Source organism: Haemorhous mexicanus, chromosome 6, assembly GCF_027477595.1.
Source record: "Haemorhous mexicanus isolate bHaeMex1 chromosome 6, bHaeMex1.pri, whole genome shotgun sequence".
NCBI classification, from domain to species: Eukaryota; Metazoa; Chordata; class Aves; order Passeriformes; family Fringillidae; genus Haemorhous; species Haemorhous mexicanus.
In genome coordinates this window covers 46,907,286-46,932,311 of record NC_082346.1, presented here as the reverse complement: position 1 = coordinate 46,932,311, position 25,026 = coordinate 46,907,286, and the positions used below count along the sequence as shown (strand labels likewise).

The 25,026-nt window shown below is 34.9% G+C and overlaps 1 long non-coding RNA gene across 1 annotated transcript; it reads left to right on the top strand.

The window, feature by feature from the left end:
- Nucleotides 1-777: 777 nt before the first annotated feature.
- Nucleotides 778-21,286, top strand: LOC132328362 (uncharacterized). Its single transcript, XR_009486758.1, has 4 exons — nucleotides 778-931; nucleotides 1,667-1,716; nucleotides 13,924-14,065; nucleotides 19,358-21,286. It is a non-coding gene; the product is annotated as an uncharacterized LOC132328362 (long non-coding RNA).
- The last annotated feature ends 3,740 nt before the right edge of the window (nucleotides 21,287-25,026 follow it).

Genomic DNA, 25,026 nt, shown 5'->3' with positions numbered 1-25,026 from the left:
ATGTTGAAAAGCTCAAACCCAAAATCAGAAATAAGAAACCTATTGCAAGTGTGTCCTGTAATGGGGGATTTAAGGAGCAGTTGAAACTCCGGTGAGCTGAGCAGCTTTTCACTTCAGCATGTGATGCACCCTTGCACAGGAGCTGAAATAACAAAATCTGTAGGCAGGTCTGTGGGAGTTATTTTCACTGTCTTTTGGTGGCAGGCACGGGAAGAGGGACAGGTGCGTGGACTGAGGAGAAGCTTGAAAAAGCAATTTATAGTCCCCTATCACAACAACTTAATTCAGATCTCAGTACCAACAAGACTTAAAAATATGAGTGAAGAAAGGCTATTGTGAGAGGAGAAAAGTAACCATCTGTTATTGCAGTGGCTTTCTGGAGAGGGAGATTACAAATGGGGTTATTTCCATTGTTGAAATTAGGTGTTCTTTTCTATTAACTTTCTAATTAGTGCTTTTCTCTACCAGTTAAATCAATATTGTTTAACAAACTGCTTGGATCCTCATGACAAAGAGGAAAATTAGTTCTATGGGAGCCTGAATTTTAATATCATTGCCCAAAATTCAGAGGATTTTGCCAGAGCTTTCAGCCAGGACTTTTTGTGTTGACATTTAATTTCAGCCCAGACCTCATTCTTGTCTATCAAGTCAGAAAGGAGCAAAGCCTTATCTGAATACCACTGCAAGAGGAAAAATCAACAGTGTGCCAAAATGTGCATAACAACATCTGTATTTGTTTGGTTATGCCCCACCCTGCAGATCCTCATGAATCTTCACTTCCTCCACACTGCTGAAGCACTTGAAATTAATTTGGTGGAAGAATGCAGCTAAAAAGACTGGGGAGGTCAGGCTGACTGCATGAGACTTGAGTGTGCTGCTGGGCACAGGTAGCAGTCTGAGGAGAATCAGGGAAAGCAAACTTTCTGCAAAGGTATTTGGAGTGACATTGAATTTTCTCTGAACTGCTTTGTTTCTGAGCACTTAACAAGTATAAGAGATCCACCTATTCAGTGGGCTTTTTAATTAGTAAAATAAACAGCTCAGGAGTACTGGAAATCAAATTTGCATCCTTTGATAAGCACCAAGAAAAAGTGCCACAATTTATTGGTGATCTGGTTAAAAGCCTTTCTCTCTGTCCCTGGTACATAATAGAGACACATACTTAAAAAACGCTGTCTGGGGAACTTATTTCAAAATGAGGAAGATAGCTGTTGGCAGCATAAAATATCTTTTCTTGTGTAGAGATTCACTGCTTCCATTCTTTCCAGGGGCAATATAAAAGAAACAGAGAGCACCATCTTCTAGAAAAGGAGGAATACAGCAAATTGTCACACTGTGTGATATATTTCTCCTCTCACCTCAGGACTATCTACTACATAATTGGCAATAAATTGTTGTTACTTCTTACTTTGGCAAATTCCTTTGTGACTTTTATATAGTTGGATAGACAGAGGTATAGAGATAATAAAAACCCAACAAGCATAGTGCTTAAGTACTATCAATAAGGAAAGACTATTAGTGACAAAAATCTTCTAAAAGGAAAAAAAAGGCAGAAAAAAACATGGAATAAAAACTGTGTCAATGCATCTGTGTTCATTTTCTGTCCTCTTGTTAAAAAGAGAAAATAGATTCAAAGCAGACTTAGATTTTTCTCATCTTTCCTCAGGAACTTGGAATTTTATCCATCGGATACCTACAAACACACATCTTGCTCAGGTACATGCTCCTAATTATTCAATCAAGAATAAAGAAGCTTGCACACAGGAATTCCAACACAATTTCTTGATTGTTTTTTTTTAATTTGCTTGTTATTTCTTTCTCAGGGAGGTTCCCTGGACACAGTCCAATTAACTTAAAAGAAAAAAAAATTCCAATTTTTTTTCTTTTGTCTTTATGTGGGGTTTAGATATGTACTGAAATGTTGTCATAGCAGAAAAGCCAATAGCTTTTGCAGCAATATATTCCTTATATTCATGGTACATCTTGTTTTATCTTGGCATGAGAGTAAGAGAATTTGCTAGTTTTCAGATATTGGTAATGACAGTTGGGAAACTTATATTTAAATTCTAATAAAGGTACATATTTATCTTTCAGGACAATTTTTTTCTAGCCCTGATTCTACTTCTGTTTTAAAGGTCAAAGTAATTAAATTCATTGATAACAGTGTTTTTTTATCTAGATTTTGTGGAAGTCGTAGACAGTGGTTTCTCTGGTTTTGCTGGAGAGCACATAAGGGTTTTCATTACTATGTCTTTGTCAAAAAAAAAATCAAAGAATTTTGTGATATTTGAATCCATGCTGTGTCATACTGCATAGAATTTATTCCAGGGAATCACCTTCACATGAGCTATGGTCATCTTCTAGAAGAATACCTTAAAATTTGGAGTAGTTTTCCATTTTTTATCAATGTATTCTAGTAGTTAAACTGTGGGTGAATCATGTATTTTTTTTCAAATTGTTTTCTTATAAAACAATTTCATATAAAACAATCTGTCTCTTTTAGAAGTGCATCTGTGGTAATTTTTACATGAAGTGTGCATTGTATCTCTATATAGATACAGACATATAGATAATACCTATTCTAAAAAGTCAGTGATAAGAAACAGAGGCAACTCTGATGTTGTTCACGTTTTTCTCAGTAAGGGACTCCACTGAATACAGTATAAAGTAGATAAGATTTTAATAGCTTTCTCCTCTCTTCCTTTCTCTGGACCACTAGAAAATGCTGCCTCTGAAATAAATTTGCCTCTTTGACATAATGTTGAATGCAATTATTTTCTTTTATGTAACAGTTCCTGCTAGGAATGCAAATAGCAAAAATATAACCCAGTTTGACCAGAATCAGCCAGCTTGTGTAAAAACCAGGATCATTCAAACTCATTTTGCAGTCAGTAAAGTTCCCACTGGCTTCAATACCTTTGTACCTAGGGTTTAATATTCAGCACAAATATCATATGAGGGTATCTTGTAATTTTTCTTTTTTCTTCTTTCTTTGGCTTTTTAAATAATATAAATTACAGTCTTTTGTATTTCTTCGCAACTTAGTCCTGTTCCTGTATTGTATATGAGTGGAAGTTTCAAAAGGCCTCAGGATTAGTGTAATGCAGTTTCTGCTGAAGTCTTTGATAGTTTTGTCAGTAACCCACTGGCATTTTGGAAATTAATAGAATTTGAAGAAATCCACAAAACCCTCCTCCCCTCACCCCCATTCCCCCACTAAATGTTAGGGTTAACTTCTTTCTGAAAAAATGATCAATTTATTATTTTTTTGTACTACTATTGAACTATTATTTTACCTAATAAATCAAAGTTCTTTTAGTTTCATTACATATTTATTTTTCTACTGTTTATAAACATTATTGGTTTGTATTTATAAGAAAAACAGGTTGATAAAAAATATGTGGATAATCAGAAGTAACCAAGAACAAACAGCATTAGATTAAATCTTAACTGCTGACTGTATTCAGGAGACTTTTGTTATTGACCTGTTTTCTTCGGAAAACTTTTTGTTGCTTAGACGATAAACAGAGTGAGTGACACCGTCATTTCTTGATTTTATTACATTTTCCTAGGCTTCCATGAATTGCCATAGTTTTGCAGCTCTCAGTATTTCTCAATATGTCAGCCTTTCACAATATGCAATTGCAGAACTTGTTTGGTTTATGTCGACACTCCTTTCAAATAAAGCAAGAGTCATGTAAATAAATGCTTAGCCTGTGGCAAAGCTCAACTGTTAGCCAGGGAGCAATGTGAACTGCTGAAGAACCAGGCTTTAGAGCAAATTAGTGCTTTGTTGTTGTTTTTCAGTGCTGTCAAAAAACTCTTTGCTGAAAGGTCATATTGGGGAAATAATGCCAATTAGGAGTTCTGCAGAGTACCTCCTTCATAGTTCCATACATGTCAATGTAATACACAGAAGCCAGTGAGAAGTGGGGGAAATGGGGTAAATACTTTACTTGCTGTGTTTCTTATTTTGCCTTCTTTTTTCCTTTCTTTTTTTTTTTTTTGGGGGGGGGGAGGGGCATAAAAATGCAAAGGAACCATTATAATTTAAGGTTCTACCACAGCTGAGTGACCGTGTTGTGCTCTTACAGTACTTGAACCTCTCATTCAGTTTTTCTGATCTGGGAGATGAGGAGAAAGGGGGAAGAGTGCCAGAAAACATCTTCTTATTTTAAATATGTTCTGATGAGAAATCCTGCTGGAAATTGCTGCTTGCTAAATTTGCCTTTCTACTGCTTCTTCCTGAGGATGTAAACCAGAAAGAAAAATGGTAGGGGATTTTGGTACTTTTTTTTTTTTTTAACTTGGAAAGCAAAAAGAGAAAATAGCTTGTTCAAACACTTTTTTTTTTTTTTTTTAATAGACCTCTGTGATTATTCAGTATAATCAGGTTTTGCTGGTTGGGGTCTTTAAAATTTCATTAAGGCATCATCCTGATTTTGCTCGGACTGACTCCTCTATCCTTGATGAAAAGTTCAGTAATAATAAAACCTAAAAGTCTAGGGCTTTAAAAATATATATATATAGTAGTTTTGTTAAAGATCTGATACCTACTTCTGGTTGAAAGTTTAGAGCACTTTATACTGGCTCAAGTGATACCCAAATACACACGGCAGAAAGCAAGCTATGCCAAAGATTCTCCCTTCTGTTATTAAGCTCTGAGAAATAACATCTAATTTAGGTAAAACAACTGGTTTCTATTAGCTGAATATTCAGTAGATCTCTCTTCCAAAAAATATATTTGTATATTTTCACATTCAATTCTGTATACAGAAAATGGTAAGTACTGTTCCAAATCCAGATTCTACACCACTCTGAGTCATCTCTATGAATCTCTTAGTAAATTGATTGAGGTACTTAATTGACTTCTGTCAATGCTAAACTTGTATGCACTCTCATTTTCTCCCTGATCATTCGGGCAGATCTGGTATATAAAAACATTTTAAGTAGCTCTGGGCCAGGTGCTGTTTACCATTCAAAGAATGATAAGAATGAAATAAAGGCAAGAAGCTGTGAAACCACACTCTGAAAATGATTCTCCAGGCAGAGTCCAATTTATCAAAGTTCTTTTACCTGTGTAACTCCCTGAGAAGCCAGAAGACGTTGCCATCTCATTGAGGACCTTTTCTTTTGTCATCTGCATGTCCAGTTGTGCTCACTAGTACTGGTACTTAAGCATCTGGCTAAATCTTTGTGTGCCCCTTTTATATTGAAATACATCGATGTATTTTCTATGACTTTCTTTTTGAACTAAGATATGTCATCCTTTTTACTTATAATTATGTCTGAAAACATGTCTCAGTGAACTCATGGTAGAAAAATAAAGTAAAAATACTCTAAAAGATTCAATTAATATTCATCATTAATTTAATGCACTGAAATTTAAAATTAAGTGATTATTCCATAGAGGTAAGTATAAAAATAAATATCCAGAGAGACTTTGCAATAACCGAATAATTGATTAATCAATTAATCATTCTGCATACATTTAATTAAATCAGAAGCATCAGAGAACAAACAGAGCCTCTATATAAATGGAGCTAGAATTCTAGTAATTAAAAATAGCTAGCTGATCTTTTGTTAGATAAGATGTTTGCTATAGATACAAACATGCTCTTTTTCTGTTTTGATAAATCAACAGGAGAATTCAGGTATAAAAAGGTATCCCCTCTTAGAGAGAGATGACTATAGCTGATTTTCCACTTATACCATTTCTTTTTATTGAGAAATATGTGACCCTTGGGTTATATTATTACGGTGTAATAATCAATAATTACCTGCAAAGAACCTGCTTTAGGATGTTCATCTGGCTAAATTTTTCTCTACTAATAAATTTGCAAGTAGGTAGATGTTCCAAGAAGGGCACTGAATTGGCTTCATTTGGTTCAGACGTATTATCCAGATGCCTACATAGAAGACTTGACTGGTTTCCTTTTCTTCCCTGCTCTTCCTTGTCCCCCCTCACCTCATCTTGCCTCCTGATGGCTTGCTAGCATTGTAATAACTTTTCATAAGTAGCTCAGAATTTCCTACTAAAAGTTAAGAAAATTCTAATATCCAATGTGTTCATCACTACTTTATGAACTTATGAGGAATTTCTACCTTTCCAATTTGCAAAGTGTCATATATTGGAACCAGTTACCAGTGGCCATATTAGTGAACTGTTAACAATTCTGCAGCATTAATGGTTTAACAACTCCTGTCTTTATTCCTCAGTCTTTGTCTCTGCCACTCTGTCTGTGAGGCAGTTGTGTATATTGCATCACTCTGACCTGTAAAACCTAGATACAAATATTTCTTGTTTTGATAAACTGTTTCACACAAATATTATTTGATTCTTTGTCAATCAGATTTATTATACTGAAAATATATTTTATTACAAGTTTCATTTCCTCCCTGTGATTCAGGAATCTTATTCACAAAATCATTTTCTGTAATAGAGAACTACTGCCATTAGAGAAGTCCCATAAGACGTTGCACTGACATTTGTATTTTTTTTGGACCCATTCTGAGAAAATTTGTTAAGATTTTGAATTATTCATTCAAGTGGCTGGTCTTAAAAAAAAAAATCATCCTAAATGGTCTTATTTCCTGTTGTTTTGACAACCAGATAGACAGTCTTGAATTTTAAGACAAGGCCAAGGGAATCAATACTAGCACATAAGTATATAGTATAGCAGGGCCCCTAAATTGAAATATCAAACCTTAGGGCAGGATACAGGCAAAGCATTCCATTCATAAGGAATCACAGAGGCAGTTGCTGAGTTCAGTCTGGGTTCCCTTGTGAAGCTTTGTATCTGTTCATGCAATCTCTACATTGCTATAATTTTATTATGCCAAGATAACAAAAAACACTCTAAATAAAAAGAACATGCTTCCACAGTGAAGAAAATATTTTATAAAGAAACAGACTTTTTAAGCATAATGAAAAAAAGTTTATTGTTACCACAAAAAATTCATTTTTCTCTTTCTTTTTTTTTTTTTTTTTTTTGTTACGAGTTCAGAATACATAACATTCAAAGAATTCCATCAAGATCACACATAATTTCCAAAGATATATCCTGTAAGTTAGTTTTGTCCATCTGGGAGGCCTGTAGCTGGCTTTTAGCATCGTTGCTTGGGATTTCTTTAGGGTTTTTTATATATCTGGAAATCTACAAAGAAGATTTTGAGATTGAAAGACTTTATTTGAGAATTATCTTTTTTTTAGTAAATGTTTTAATTTAAATATGAAAATGCCACAGACCATTAAAGCCCTTCCTTCTAAATTTGAAATGAAAAAAAAACATGCTGAGCATTTTAAATCATGTATGTAATACTTATATTGACTTCCTTCTCCCACCAAATGAATATCTGAATTTTCAATTTTGATGTCCTCTTTCATTGCTGTTCTTGTTTCTTTGTCTCAGTTGTGCCTGGTGAAGTCAAGTCTTATGGCCTATATCCATACCTTTCCTTGGAAGTGTAAGTTTAAGATACTAATTGTAAATAAAATTCCCATCATGATGACCTTTATGTATTAATTACTTTAAGAACCTGGAAACCTTCCGAGTCAGAGGTGAAACTAGAAGAGAGTTGTGAAACTCAGAACATATATTTCAGATACCTGTTCTGAAATAAATGTTTTATTTCTGAAAGGCGGTGTGATCCAATAGGTGGTTGTTAAAAACTTGACATTCCATTTCAACAGCATATTGGAGCAGAAATATTTTGTTAATGCTCCTTATTTATACAATTGGTTTTAATTTACAGGTCTAGGTGTGTTTCACAGCATCGTTGATCACTTCTTTCATATTTTTCTCCTCCTGACACATAAAGGCTGTTAGTTTAGAAAAAAAGAAAACAAGATTAGTCAACGAATATAAATGAAAGAAAAAAATGTTAATCTTCCAATGAAAAACAGAGATTTTCTTATATTCTGACTGAAAAGGTACAAACCAGCAACTAGAAAGTATCTGAGACGTGCCTCTTTAAGACACTTTTCAGAGAACTTTTCCTATTATTAATTGCAAAAATACCCACCCACCAAAAGGACAATCTTTTAAGTTTGGAAGTAATACTTGGAACAGTCCTTCAATATTCAATATATATTGTACATTGTTCGTATAATTATTGCTTTGAACATCATTTAACATCTGTTCTTGCTATTTTGCTGCCCATTTCTGAACCTTTGTTTCTGAGATTTATTGAAGATTTGGCTGCTTAGAAATTATTTAGTGTTTCTTACTTGGAAAGCTAAGAGTCTCTGGAAGTCTCTTAAATTAATAAAGATATAGTTTTAGGGAAAGCTTGTAGGTAAATACTGAGAGACCTGCAGAAGCAAATAAAAATTTATATTGAGATGACAGTAGATTAGTTAGCTACAGTTTAGAAAAGCAAGGTCCACAGGTTAATAGTTTATCTCTAGAGTAAGGACCAGAGAGCCACAGTAAATTTACTTAGATAAACAGACAATCACACAACATAAGCTCAACGCTGTGTGCTGTGGGATAGGACATTCTTTTATTAAGTCTGTTTTTGAGATGTGTTAAATTAAGCTTGAAATTGCATGAGAAGTTTGGCTGGGAGAAATTTTGAAGTGTTCAGGAAACAGGATGGTGGTAAAAAATACTGCAGCTTGGCATGCCAAATGGTTTGGATCAGCACAATTTTCCCACATGTGTAGCAATAGGATATTTCTTCAGATAACAAAAAGATTTTAACTCTATAGACCTTTGTGCTGTCTTACCACTCTAAATGCTAATATCTAAAATAGAATTGAGCTATTTAACTAATTTCTTAAAAGTTCTTTGTATGTTCTCACTCTTTTTTGCTCCTGGGATAAGTTGTTTGTAAGGCATGTTTGACTGTGAAATGGAGAAGTTCTGTCAGTGTTCTCTGTTCAACTGCAAGTGATTGCTAAGCACTGATAGCACTTCTGAGATCCTGGATGCAGCAGAATTTATGATTGGCAAATTCTACATACCCGGGAATTCTGGACCACTGAAAATACCACACACAGAGAATAGACTGTGCTTTAATAATGGAGCTGGTAAGGATAAAAATGGAATCTTTGGCACATCTGGAAATATTGAAAAACGGTAGGGAAAGATGGACTGCTGCACAGGTATTGAAAGTGTTTGCAAGAATATTGTACCCTAGATTTCCATTACTGACTGACTGAGGAATAACTTCTGTGGTATGCTTACATTAGAGAAAAGAAAAAAAAAAGAATAGAGCTTTTTGAAAATTTTATTTCATTGGCTAAATAAATAAAAAGAATATATTTTTAAATCAACTCGGTATCTAATTTTCTATGTTTTTCCAAGTAACATAAAAATGAATAAATGAGTATAATTTCACTGTTGGATGATGTTTTACTTTGAAAAAGAATTTTGGATATATGCTTTTATTGAAATAATGTTTTCAAGAAGAACCCTAAAAGAAATACTTATTTAAAAAGCCAAGTGAAACTTTCACCTTTAAGCATGTGTAAGCATAACATACTGGAAAAAAAGTAATACACTTTAATGTGAAAACCCTCATCAATTCTCTCACGTCTCTTCAAGAAAATAATACCCAAACACCAAGCCTAGAAGAAACAATTTCTGTCTGAAATTTCAAAATGTTGAGAAGAATGGAAATTACTATGATTTTTTAAAGGAAAGACACTGCCTATTTCCTGTGTTTGAGAATGAAAAATAACCATTACTCTGATGTGAAGAGAACACAAAGCAAAGTGATTAATACCCCGTAAATTCTTGTTCCAATATATATCTTGCCTATCTCTGTACCTCCTGTTAACATCTTACTCCTCAGTTTAAGTTTAGGAGTATTACAACTGTTCAGATAATATTTCAAGAGGCTGTGAAGACGTATTAAAAATCTTCAATTTATTAAGGTTTTCAAATACCTGTCCAAGTATAGACCAAGTTCCTGGACATTCATTTCAGTGTTTTGATACAGATCTTTTCCTTGCTTAATGGCAACAGGTGGCCTGTCTAGAGGTGCTGGCCCGATACCAAAACCTAAGACTCTAGGAAAATTGCAGATGAATTTTAACAGAGAAGGAGCAGACAGTGTTGCACCAAAGTATTTACCACGTCTATACATGTATGGAATCAAAGTCTGAGCTATTGTGTCTTGAATTTGGGCTATTCAGTTCTTTTATGGGGATTTCTTTTTGTTTTGTTTTTAAAATGAAAAGAAAGCACAAGGAAACTAATGGAGGTATCCATACTCATCTAGTCCTTTTGACTATTAATATTACAGCTAAGAGGACTCTCCATACCTATGAAGGAGAACCCCTTTGATTTTTCCTTTTACAATCTGAACACAAAAATTAGTCCTCGTGGCTATGGTGGGAAAAACAAAACTATCTTTTTTCCTCTTTTCTTTTTTCTTCTATTCTCTCTTCTAGATAATGCTTTTCAAGGAAATGAGTTGCAAGAAAGCATTTATCACATTATTTAAATACTTTCCAGCAATAATGGGGTTATCTTTAAAGACTACCTGTGAAGATGCTGGCTTCATCTCTTTAAAATAGACTGAGAGGAAGCAAATGAAGCAGTTAGTGTCTGATTTCCAGGAGGAATTATTATAATCATTGTCTTTATGAACCTACATCTCTTTTTAAACTTGATACTATGTTTTCATAGATGTCTTTATATTCTGATTCTCTGCAAAATGGAGAGTCCATGAAGTTTCTTCATATACTTAACATCCACAAAAAATATTTCTGACTTGTTATTTCAAAATTCATACTGACTTCTTAACCCAAAATTTATTCACAAATACATTTATACAATCTCTTGAAAACTTCTCAAATATGGATATCTATTACTGTATGTGTTATCTTTCTGGGACTTCAGTGAGCAAAGTCTATACATGTTTATAGGTCATGAAGCATGGGAAAACTATCTAAAGAAAATAGTTTTAATTTTTTTTAAAAAAAGATATTAGCTGAATTTTACAGAAAAATCTCATAGAAGAGTGAATGAAACAATTTGATTTCATATACTAATAAATAGTGTCAAAACCTATTCATCTTGCATTTTATTAACTAGGAAACCTGGGCTATTTCTTTGCTGACATATTTTTTCAGGGTAAATAATGTATTTCAACATATTGACTAAATCAAAATTCTGACCAGTAGTAAGTTTATGGATTTTATTTCATCTTGAGCTACATGGCTCATTCTAATGTATTAGATCAAAACTTATTGGAAAGTGGAACTTCAGGTGGCTGTGTGCCAACTGAACTGAACCCAGAATAAAGTCCTAAACTTTGACATGTTACCCTTGAAAACAATGGTTGAAAGAAAATTAAAATTCTTCTGCTGGGAGTTGAATATTTTACAGTACTTGGGAGATAATTACTAAAGGCATGTCTGACACCCAGACTAGTCTCTTTTCAGACCACTTGTTTTAAACTGCTGAGTGTGGATTTAAAAAAAAATTAATAAGGCTTCATACAGACCAGTTTTCTTGCTATACTTGTTTTGATTAAGAAACAAAAGGTAATAAACAATAGGGCTGTTAAAGTCATTGTTTTGCATTGTGACAGTCTTTAGTCAAATGAATGTGCACATACGAAAACCCCCACACATCTATAGTTTCTCTCTGCTGATATTGAGTGTTTGTATCTTCACATCATTTCTTATCAGGTTTAGCCAAATTTATTCTCTGCTTTTTTTTTCAAATGCAGTTCCAATACATGGCTTATGACAAGACTTTCCAAATACTGCAACTATATGTATAATAAAAAGTACACACTATGAAGCTCAGCTGGCAAAAGTTTTGATTTTGCGTTACACAACTCAAGAACTGCAGCAAAAGACTGGAGCTACACTGCATGATAATCTGATCCTAGTCTGCATTCAATCTGTCACTCTTCCTTCTAGATGCAGACACTACTCCAGTGCCAACCACAGACCTTGAGTACAACACACAGCACTGAGGAAAAAATTTACAAGATGAAAGAAGGAAAGATATTTATAAGACATTTGAATTTTACTGCATATCATTGATGATAAAAATTAGAATATATGGTGCATAAATTGGGTTTTAAGAAGAAAATTATCATGGTTTTGAAATATAAATATTCACATATTTTACACTATTATACTGACTAGATGCAATAAACCAGTAAGCAACTTTTATAAGTACAAAAAAGAGAGATTTTTTTTTTTACCTCCTCAAGTGCCTTCTAGCTTGCCAGTTACTACTCAATATCCTCCTAAACAGAAGGAGTATTGGAAAGAGCATTCTTAGGCTTTGACACTAACTTTAAATGATTAGGGTTTCGCTTTGCTAATAACAGTTTTCAAAAGTTCAGTAACCCAGGGCATAGGCTTCCTTTCTACAATGTACAATAACATTGTCCTGAGCTTTTGGATGGACGACCTGAATGATGGGAAATCAATTAAAAATAGCTGTACCCGTTTGATCAGATTGTAAATTGTTAATATTTTGCTTGTTTTTTTTGTGAATGAGCAAGTGTGAATTCTCTCCAATGCTTGGAGGAAGAGTGAAACACAAACCCTTCTCTTTATTCAGCCTCATGTACTCAGTCATTGAATATGTGCTTTCCACCTTTCCCTTCTGACATCCTCAATGTGTTCAGATTTTCAGACAGTTGAAGTATACACTGTGAGTCTGAATAGTAATTTACATCATTTTGTAACAAGATTAAAAAAAAAAGCTGAGGATAGCTATGATCACAAAACTTGTAATGAAGGTTGTGTTACCCAGCTTTAAATGTTTATAGTATGGGGGTTTATGAACAAGAGCAAGTTTTTTTCTCCACTCCCTGCACTATCTAAAAGCAGAGTTAAAATTGTTGCAAATACCTATATTTTTAATAAATATTAATTCTAATTCCTAATGAGGGATACTTGTACTTGCAGTGAATAAAAGCAGGATCTCCTTATAAAAATAAATATTTTTTTAATTTAATAAAATGTATTGCTTACATTCTGAAGATACTATGCTGATGGTCTTCATGATCTGTCTGGCCCTTTACTCAGTTTTTCTGTTCTTGGTGCAACATATACTTGAGACAAGAGAATAAACTGGAGGAAACGCAATTTTAGGATTCTGCTAGTTGGTGATTGTACTGAAAATTTTAACAATCAAAATATGTTTCCTCACTTTCTTCATAAGTCCCTTTTTGTTTTAAAATTACTTGAATTATAAAGAAAATGATGTCCATAGTGATGACCAAACTAGAAAAATAAGACCATAATGAAATAAAAAAAAATTCAAGAATCATAATTCTTATGACAAATGAGCAAAAAAGACAGCTTTATGTTAAAAAAAGGAGAACTAGTATTAATGAGCGTGTCTGATGTGAAGAGTAAGATAAGCAAAATATCAGATAACAGAAGTACCTATACTTCAACAGGCGTATTTTCCAAACTTTATGCATTGTATCTCCATTTACATCAAATTCACTGGTACTTGTGCAATTTTAAACTTCATACCCGACTTTGTCCCTGAGGGAATATATCACAACTGCGTTTGAAAGTCTGTAAGGCAGAATTTTAAAATACCTGGTTTGTTACTTTTTAATTTATAATCTCTGTAATCTCCTTTCACTAGTCTCTCTCTATACACTGGCATGTAAGCAAATACTTATAGCATAAGTGTGAGCTATACATTGGATTTTACTTGTTTCTTCTACAGATTACATTTATTGTGCTTATCTGTAAAGCATCTTTTTATGTAAGTTTTACAGAAAGGATTGTACAAAATTGTTTTCTTCTCTAACAAGGGACAGGACTTGGTGCCAAGGAGGTCTCTGGCAGTTATATATCCATAAAATGGTATTGGAATACTTTATGCCAGATAAGCACTGCATGAGAGCTACGATTTACAATAGTTTACACATCTCACAAACTGTGCTATTACTTAATCATTTCTCATTACTTCACTGTCCTAGTGAGCTGCCTCTGTGTATACAGTCCATAATTTTATGCACTGGCTGTAAACTGGCTTCTCATCTGAAATAATGAAAATTCTCTGGAAATGGGTGGAGCATATCTGGGGAGTACAAGGAGCAACGCTCAGAGATCACACACTAGGTAAGATAAAATGTATGTCTTAATAAAACTCTTCAAAGCTTTGTTTAATCCTTATACTTGCAAAAAGACGAACTCATTTAGTATTACTTGTGGGGCAGGGTGGGTAAAAAATGGGGGAGAAGAGGGGAGAGAGGAAAATGGGAGAGAATACAGAGACAGTAGCTCTCTCGATAGAGACAAGAAGACAAAGTTATCTTAGGCATGATCTAAAGTGTTTACTGATGTTTTCCTGCTAATATGGAGTTACCAGAATAGGACATTAGCAGGGCCAAAGAAGACTGTAGCTCAATGGTTTCATTTAAACACTCAGTCTGAGTGCCGATCTGCTCCATTTAAGCACCATCGCCAAAAGGAGGCAGATAGAAACTCTCTGTAGCAGAAGAAGCTGATTTCCTTCACTCTGACACTTGTATATTAAGACTGTTAGATAATAGAGAGATACACATTGCTCTCCTTGGAGACACCTGAATGTGACACTACAGAGGAAACTGATGATGGTGGTTCTGCGGGGATTCTGAGACTTCAGGGCTTGCTTTCAGCTAAATTTCAGAAAAGCTTCCCAAGCCTGTCATCAGCAATCTTGTTTACTCCCACATCCAGGTATGTAGGTCTAGAAGAGAGTCTATATTTGCATTAGATATGCATTCCATGTGACTGGAGAGCCAGTAGCAGGCCTCAGTTTCAGATAGTCAGCCCTGTGAATGGGAGTTTCAATCAGAAAACAAAGCAAGGAGAAACATGCATAAAATCTAAACCTCCTGCATGATTTAGAAGGCAGGATCCTATTCTATTCTGTCATAAGGATTGGATGCAATAACCTACCCAAGAGTATAGTTCTTGTTGCTAGTCTTCTTAAACTTACAGTACAGACATGTCTTTGTTTGATGTTACAGATTTAAATAACCCAAACTGAGATAATAATAACTGATTTAACTATAAACATATGCACCACAAACCCAGAGTAAACTTTGAAGAGGAGATGGTCAACTGACTTCTGCACTTTACAAAACAACTCTCTTGGTAAAAAACAATGAGAGTACATTGAAGTGCCCACCCTTTACCTTCCTCATACTGTACTGACTGATGTAAAATCTCTGCATTAAAAAATTTTAACACAACCGGCATGAAATGAGGCACTGCAGGAACAGCAAAGGAATATACAAACTGTGTTGCACAAAGTGTGATAGTATCAGAAGAATTTATCTAACAGAGTAGGCCTGAGTTGCCATCTGATCTAGATGACAGTGGACTCTGGGAGCATTTCTAAGCTCAGGTGAATACAAAATCATAATTTTGCATGTAACCAATAGGAAGAAAATGTTGGTACTTCACAATTACAGGTCTTTAATAGGGAAACAGATATATTAGCATGAAGAGCCGTGAAAAAGAAAGAAGGAACTTTACATTTTGCTAACTCTCAAAGTTAACAACATAGTGGGATCTAATCTATACTAGATACCTTTTTAAAGCTGGCAGGAAAATGAATCCAAGCTTTAAAGGCCAAAACATAAGATAGAGTGGAGACAGCTTTCCTCTACTTGGTAATACATTCTCCTTGATTTGTTGCAGAAAACAAACAAACAAACACACACCTTAGGTCACATTGTATATCTTCTAGTAATTAAAGGACTCGTTCTTAGTTGAGATACCAATCTACTTCAAAAATCTAGAGTGAAAAATTTTAACCCATAGTACAGTGAGCCTTAATGTCTTAACAGAATAATCATCAGCACCATATCTGATGAGCTAACTGTCATGTTTTCATTTTCTTTAAAGCAGGCCAAGTAGCAATGATGCAGTGCACATGCTGAATATAAAAGCCTATCCTCAAAAGGACTGTCAGATACTGGGGGCTTGTATTTTATACCAACAGGCATGAGATAACTAATTAGCCAATAGCTGTCTTATTGCAAAAGATAATTTGCCAATAGCCATCTTATTGCAAAAGCTCTTATACTTCCTCGGTGATTTCTCATGGGCAGCTCCTCACAGTACCAACTCCTTCTTCTTCACAGCCAACAATTCCAATTCTCTTCACAGCACAGCCAACAAACTCTATCCCTCGTCTCAGCACACTGAACAAACTCCATCTCTCTTTTTAGTCAATTAACTTACTCTTTTGTAGCACTCTTCTTATTGGACACAGCTGTGGCCTATTAAGGACAGGCCTGGTCCTAATCTTTGGTGATTAGTACAGCTGCAGCTCCTCAGGTGTGAGATTACCTTCTGCACTTTGTTTTCTTACACTCTATCCTCCCACAAATAACAATGCCAGAAGTATTAGTGAATCGTTGGAGGTCTGGGAAGGATGGTCACTGGAGTTACTGGTGTCTTGGACAGGACCAGACTCTATATATGGGTTGGAGTGCTACAATCCTTTTTACAATTCAATGCCACTTATTGATTCATTCATTCCCCATTTCCTTCATGTGAATTATTATGGTTTTGCTCATGAACTAAACACAATTATTTCTAAAAAGACCTAGTAAAGAAAAAATTGGCTTCTCGATTAGAAGGCTGGTGACAAAGTGCTAAAAGACCTATCCCTGTTCCAGTGAAACCAGTATAAATTTTTCTATTTATTTTAAATATGACATCACAAGGAATTTTCTGAGATAGACAGAAGATAAATATTCCTGTAAAAACCACAAATTTCACAGAATTAGTGATTTCTGGAGTATGATAAAGTTAGAGCACTGCAAGGAAATAAAAGAAAATGTTGGGGCTAATATCTGTGGTGAAAAAAAAAAGAAAAAAATACGAATTACCAAGAAAATGACAAGGGTATGTATTGATGGCAACCTTGCCATCTCCTTTACACATGTATCAAAAATGTTAAAATTTCCCCTCTAAAGATTTTAGACACTTAAAAGATTATTTTCCTAGGAACCATCCATAGCCAAAGGCTGCCTTACTGCCTAGGGAAAGGGTTACAGTTAGGGTTTTGAAAACCACAAAGCCCAGACCTCCAGCCACAATGCAGAAGCAAAAGGCATCCCAGGGTGAACAAAAAACTGCCCCAACATGTCTCCCTCCACAGCTTTGTCCTCGTAACCAGACCTAGCCCCAGGCTGCCGTTACTGCCTCAGATTAGGGTTAGGGTTATGCCTAGAGTTAGGGTTTTGAAAACCACAAAGCCCAGAGCTCCAGCCACACTGCAGCTGCAAGATGCATCCCAGGGGGAATGAAAAACTGCCCCAACATGTCTTCCTCCACAGATTTCTCCTTCTAACCAACCCTAGCCCAAGGCTGCCTGTACTGCCTAAGGTTAGTTTTAGGGTTACGCCTAGGGTTTGGGATATGAAAACCACAAAGCCCAGAGCTCCAGCCACACTGCAGCTGCAAAAGGCATCCCAGGGGGAACGCAAAACTGCCCCAACATGACTTCTTCTGAAACTTTCTCCTTGCAACTAACCCTAGCCTAAGGCTGCCTTTCTACCTAGGGTTAGGGTTACGCCTAGGGTTTGAGGTTAGGGTTACGCCTAGGGTTAGGGTTTTGAAAACCACAAATCCCAGAGCTCAAGCCACACTGCAGCTGCAAAAGGCATCCCAGGGGGAATGCAAAACTGCCCCAACATGGCTTCCTCCACAGCTTTCTCCTCGCAACCATCCCTAGCCCATAGCTGCCTGTACTGCCTAGAGTTAGGGTTATGGCTAGGGTTAGGGTTACGCCTAGGGTTAGGGTTACTCCTCGGGTTAGGGTTTTGAAACCCCAAAGCCCAGAGCTCCAGCCACACTGCAACTGCAAAAGGCATGCCGGGGGAATGCAAAACTGCCCCAACATGCCTTTTTCCACAGCTTTCTGCTTGGAATCTCTCTTGAAATTTCCTGGCAAAAAATTTCTGAATAAATGGGTTTTTTTCAGGCTCATCCAACAGTCATCATTTGTCGTGTAAAGCCATTTTTTAGTATTTGAATATCCCTGACCTGGTTTTCAGAAATTCTGAGGATCAACATCTCTCAGTTTCATCCCTTTTAATTAGCCACTGAATATCAAATACATAAATCTTCAGGTTTCACTTTAACTCCATCCTGCAAATAAGTGCCACATGGCTTCTCATGCAGCCTTCTGTCATCGAGATCGGGGCAAGAGAACTGGAAACGTAAATGTGGAAATATCCATGGGCTGAGATAAGTACTGGTTAAAAACTGGAATTAAAAAACTCATCGCCAACACTACAATATTAATAATAAGGAGCAAAATGTTTTAATTAAAAGGAAAGTAAGAACAAGAAAAAATAAAGCCAAAGAAAACCAGACAATTCAAATATAAACAGTTCATCACCACTGACTGATTCCCAGACATTCCTGAGCAGCATCTCCATGGAAAACTTTCCCCTCAAATTTATTAGTTAGCATGACATATGGCCTATGATCCCTTTGTCCATTTGGGATCAGCTGTCATTGTCGTGTCCCCTTTTAAAATCCTATGCACTCAATTCCCATATCTGGCGGGTGGGGAGCAGAAAAGGCCTTGAGCCTCTTTAAGCACTGCCCAGCAGTAACTAGAAAGTCCCTGTTACCAATATTGTTTTCAGCTCAAATCCAAAATGTAGACCCACACTAGATAGTATGAGGAAATTTACACTGCCTCATCCAAAATCAGCACAACTCAACACCCAAAAAAACTCCAGGCCCCACCTCAAGTAATGCTTTAAGTGCTTATACAAAACGTTGTTTCTTTAGCAACCATTCTCTGGAAAGTATGGAAAGTTCTCTTTTACTTAAGCATTCCTCTACTTCTGCAAGACTCCAGTAAGCTTAAAGAAGTGAAATGTTCCTTTATCAGTGAGAAGGTGGCTAACTAAATGTAGACAAAAGAGCAAAAGTAAAGCTGGGACTTAGTACCGAAAATACAGTAAGAAATTTGAACACTATTTGTTACATCCAGTGGTTAAGTGCCTAACCCTTTAGGATAACATTATAATAGCACTGAGACAGAATCTAAAATACTGTACACAATTTGGTAAGTATTACATACTTTCACCATGGAAATTATATCAGCAATAACCATTTCTAATTAGGCTTTCTTTAAAACATGGATGGAAATTGGATTTTGGCTCTGTTCGTCAGTCTTGAAAACAAGAAATCCATAAATGTAGTCAGACAACATTTAGAAAGACATAAAATAACTTGAATCAACTCAATAATATTCCACTTTGGGCTGTTTTTGCTATCCATTTTAAGCCAAAATAATGTAATCATAATTCTGCTTATAAGTTTGCCTTTATAAAGGCTTTAGGATATCCTATGTAACTCACTAATTAGATTTTCTTTTTTTTTTTTTAACAGAAAAAGAGATGGAAGTTAGAAGACATTCACAGGGTACAAAATCATTGCACATATTTAAGTGTGAAAACTCAAAGGAAACACTACAGTAGCCACATGGTTTGTGAGAAGTCATCAAGCAAATACCAAGTTTTCCCTGGCACTGTTTTTAAACTACATCTCAAATTCTAATCAGTACAAACATATTGGGATTATCTGCAAAATGGTAGTTGTGTAGGCATAAGAAGTTATTTCTATTTTTATTATGCTTCAAAAAATCTTTGTTTCACATGACCTAAATTTCAGGCTCCAACTTATAAGTATCCATTAATGCTCTTAGAAATTACCTAAATTAATAGCTATAGATTCCAGAGAACCATCTTCACCATTTGAAAAGCAAAATGCTTCTTTTCTGATGCCTAAATATACCAGATTTTTAGCTGAAAAAGAGAGACAAATATAGGTATAGCAAAGAAAAATAACTAGTAATCAGATGAAGTGGGCAAATGGATGAATTCCAATTTTACATATTTATATTTTATTTTTTAATATTTATAGCATGTGTGGTAAACTGTGCCCAAAGCTTATGAATGAGAAAAAGACACTGTCAACATAAGAACGGGTTTCCAAAGCAAAGAAACTGAACTCATCCACGTGTAAATCACAGCACAAAAATTACCTCCTTTGCCCAGACATTTCTAGTACAACACATGATGATAAAGAAAATACTGCTCAGGAACACTTGCCCAAGACAAAAAAGACTAGAAATTTCTGCTAGCTACTAAAATCTGACAAACTGATCAATTGCCTGCAGCGTATTTGGGTCAGTTAGCAGGATGAGTATGTGAAAAAATTCAGATAGAAGGAATAAGTAAAATGAAGATAAAGGACTGTAGCATCAGTGATGCTGCAGCTCAGCTGTGCATCAGAACTGGAATGATAGGGAGGTAAAAGACTTTAGGTACTTCACCTGTCTTAAGTGTAGACATAGGCTATGTAGTCTTTCTGCTGTTGTCTACAACCAAATTCAGGGTAGGTGTAATCCTAACTGATTGCCATGGGATGTGCTTATTCCAAGCACATGCTGGAGAAAGTAATGTCACACAAGTATTTCCATGTGTGGTCAGTAACTTGCTTTAGAAGGGGTTCAAAATACTTATAAGAAGACACACGTCTGTGGTGGTAAGAAATGACCTCAATGATCTACCTTAAAGCACTTCACAGAGCAGAAAATGCTTAGCATGATAAAATAAATTTTATATGTGATTTAATATATTACTACAGTAGAAACATTACAGATAATTGCAGGTGATTTTTTTCCATTTTTTTCTGGCCTTAAAACTGTTAGTACAATCATCTAATCAGGCAGTTTTTAAAAGTAAACTAGACTTTTCATCTGGGTTGGCTCTTTGAAGTCACATTCTGTTTTGTTGCGATTGTCTGTATTTGTAGTATTTCTCTCATCTGTGCTTATTATCCACAATCTCAGCAGCTGAATAAGCATTTTGCAAGTCTAGGTAAGAGTTTCATGTCAGATAATCATTTTTACTGACTGCTCATTTCAATCAGCTAATCACTTAAAATTCGTTAATGATTGTCTTCTATCTTTTTATAGAGAGCACAGCACAGAGTGAATCTGAAATGTGTAAATATCAGATAAGAAGGTTTAAATGTAAGAAGAGATTTGTCCACAAGAATCAAGAAAACCGCAAACCCACAATCAACATCATGTAAAAGGAACAAATTAACATTAAGCTCTATAATTACTTTAAAATTTAGAGGCCTCACATATATGCAGAAAATATCCTTTTGTAATGTGGTTGAAATTATATTTCTGAAAACAGATGCTTTTTCCTGCCATCTGTCATATGCCCGTTTGTACCCTAGTCTTCTTACTTGTTTAGAAGCCAAAATAAATAAACCAAAAATGTGTCCTGAAAAGCACTGATAAAATAGTGTCAGTTCATTAATTTTCATACCACGTCACTTTCTTGTGTTAATACATAGCATATTTTTCTCTCTTTTACTGTGAACAATAAACATATCATAGTTTTATTTATTAGCTTTTTTTTTTTAAAGTTAAAAAATGAAAAAAAAGTTTTCTAGTCCATTCAAGAGTGACTTTACAGACTGAGGATTCCCTCAGCAAAAAGCTGTGAATATGTTGTGGCCACTTTCTAGCCTTGTGAACCCAACCAAACCTGCAATCAAAGAAGTCTTGAGAAGCAAATACCCTGGTCATGACCTTTGCACTAAAAGCCAGGAAAAGGCTGAAAGGCTGCTCTGGGAGAAAGGTAGAGCTGTAAAATCTGTGGATCCACTCTAAATTTTGGTCCTAAAGTCTGAATTCTTTCATTTACTATTAAATTTTGTACTGCAAAGTACTTTAAAACCTATTTGTACATATGAAGTGCCCTGATCAGATACTTACTAATAAGTTACAGTAAAAAACTCAACACAGTTACCAGCTGATATATATATGTATATATATACATTTATATGCACATTATCCCTATATCTATCTCAGTCTATCACAGCTCCAATGACTCCATGTGTATTGAGTGGATTTGACAAATATTGGCTGATAGTTCATGTTATTAAACCAGATTTTACGTACTGGATAGCAAGTTTAAGAAGCTTTGGTGTGTAATAGGTCACAGGAGGTGGATATATCAGCTCTGCAGGACTGCGGGGTTTTTTTCTTTTTTCTTCTGCATCCTTTGCTTTTTCACAATGATATCTTACTTGAGATGCAGGCAAAAGAAGCAATAAAAAGGGATAACAATAAACTTGTACCTCTACTAGAGATAAACAGACATTTCAAAGAGAAAAAAAGAGAATTTGCCAATGAGTTAAATGGTTCAGAACACTGAGATTAATATAAAGTTTATTTTTGTCCTTCCAATTTCTGTCTGCAGACTGATGAGAATGGCACTGTACCGTGTTCTGATTTAGCAGTTATTTTATGGCTAGGACCTTACAGTGCACTCAAGTCTTTTTATTACCAGGGAACCACTGTGTGCCTTAGTCTTCACCTTGTAATAAAGAGAAATAATTGCTCTAAGAGGAGACAGTAAGCAGTCTATCAGAGCTTCAAAATAGAGAGGCTGGAAAATATTTTATTTCTTTCAAAGCTACTGTCTTCCCACTGAACTTCACAGCAATTGACAAAAAAGTACCACACAATCCTCTGGGTCTGTTCCACATTGGTCTACCAATGTGAAAATACTGGTAGGTCGGTAATATTTGTAAAACATTTTAGAATATTATTACGGAATGGTAACATTAAATCTCTTACCATTTAGCTATAGTTTATATGTTTCATTTTTTTCCTTCACACATGATTATTTTGAACTCAGAAGCATACATTCAAATCACTTTCTCAAGGGCAGTTTAGCTTCACAGTAACACAGATAGTACAATTAAAAATTATTTTCTTTGAGAAACTTATAAAACTGAAGTCTTTAGTGCCTGTTTATGGCATACCATAAAGTTGTTTTTGTGCAAACTTGAAAAGTAATATTGTGTAAATAGTGAAGATTAAACAAGAAAACAATGCCTGGAACTTTCACATATAAATTCCAAATTAAGATTTTCTCAATAAAAACAGATTAAATGTAGAAAGCTTAAATACAGATTGCCAGCACAACAACCATTGCTGACTCCTCTACAAGGCATTGTGCCAATTGTAGAAATAAAAAGGATTGATAGCATTTGTATACTTCTTATAGTAAATTGCTTCAGGACAATGAGCATCATTTTTAGACACTTAGTGGTCAACAGAAACAAAAATATTTGTAGTGTCATTCTCAGAAGCTTGAACTCAAATTTGGGGCAACAGAACTAAGCAACTGTTTAGAACAAATATTTTAATCGTAGTCTGTAAAAATCTATGATAAATGATCTGGTAAATCATTCTCTACTTTGACTTATAAATCATTCTCTCATTTTACTTCTAAATCATTCTCTAGTTTGACACTAAACACCATTCAGGTTTCGGCATAACGCAGAATCCAAAACATCTAATATTAATATGACCAGACTACCAAGACTGACACTTTCATTAATTTGGTGATTCTCCTATAGTCAGTGAGATAGAATGGCCAGAAGAATAGGCATTCAAATATCTTCACATTACTTTAGCTAAATTATATTATCTTGATTCATTCTTTTCTACATAAGAATACTGATATGAACATTTAGGAATCCTGTTGTAAAACTCAGAAAAATCTAGTTTTTCTCATATTCCATCTCTGTGTGGAAAGGCATATTTCTCAAATCAGAGTGAATTTAGTTTCATATTGGCATAGATGGATCCATCCTGGCAATAAAATATTGCTAAATATGTGTGAGCGTTTGCATGTGATGCTACATATGCATATTATTATGTATACATGCACACATATACTTGTGCGTGTATAGATATTTATATACACACATATCTCCATGCTCTATCATTTTCATTACAAAAATCAGAAAATTTAGTCTTCTCTTTTTTAAAAATCTTTCAACAGTTTTTAAGATATACCACTGAAATTTCAAAATAACAATTATTGGATCAATTTTTTTGGCAAGAAGCATGGAATGTAAGTAAAAGACATTTACCTTTATATATCTAGAGCTCTTTATTTTTTCTTGTTTTTAATGTTTAATTAACCTTAAAATTTTCACTGTCCAAGGATGAAATAGGAAAAAAGCAGTTTTAAATTCTGCTTATGTCATCCACTTGTAAGGGTGGAGGGAGAGCAAAAGAAAAACAAAATAGCAGTCTGTTCTGGGTGGGTATATTTTAATGACAAAATGATGACAGAAGAATTATGGCAAGCTTGGAATCTTATTAAATAGGATCCAGCTGAATTTATTGGACAGAAAGCAGGAGAACAATGTCCAAACAAAAGAAAAGGGATTTATGATCAAAAATTTATTCAATTTTTTTGAAATAGATGGGTTTTTTTAATAAAAATATGCATATATGTATCTGTAGTGTTTTTAGATAGAGTAGATATACAGGGTAGAGAGAAATATCCCAACAAATTCCAAGTTATTTTCTCTCTATCTAATCCTACTTGGCTGAGTATAAAACAATATTCATAGGAATAGCGTGAGAAAAATGTTCTCCTATAATATACAATGCTTTCAGGATGGAGAAATGACATAAAGTCTGCAGAAAATATAATTTCTATTCCCATCTTGGACTGATTACTGAATCAAAGCAATTCAGAAAAGTATACCTTCATAGGTATTGCCATAAACAAGTTTACATGAAAGCTGGCCATTCCCTAGGCACTTAAGGGAAGATATGTTGGCACTCAATGAGATTTAACTGGTGTATAGTCAGAAAGACAGCATATGAAGAGTGTATAAAGAGCATATAAATAGTTACAGTGGTTGCAGTGAATTAAAACAGGGTAGACATTCCTGAACCAAAACAAGGATGACAAAATTGCTTCTTAATATTAAAAAAAAAATAAAAAAAGTGGGAATGTATTAATTTGAGAAGGATGGAGGAGCTGGATCATCCTGTGTGTGCCTCATGCTGTAGTTGCTGGGTAAGTACAGTCAGCTACAGAGGGAAGGATTTTTGGAGTCCTGGAGATCAGATCCACCAGGCGACACTCTGCCTTAGCAGATGTAGATGCAGGGTTGCAGTCCTGTCTCCCTTATTCATTCATTTTGTGTGCACACAAATATTC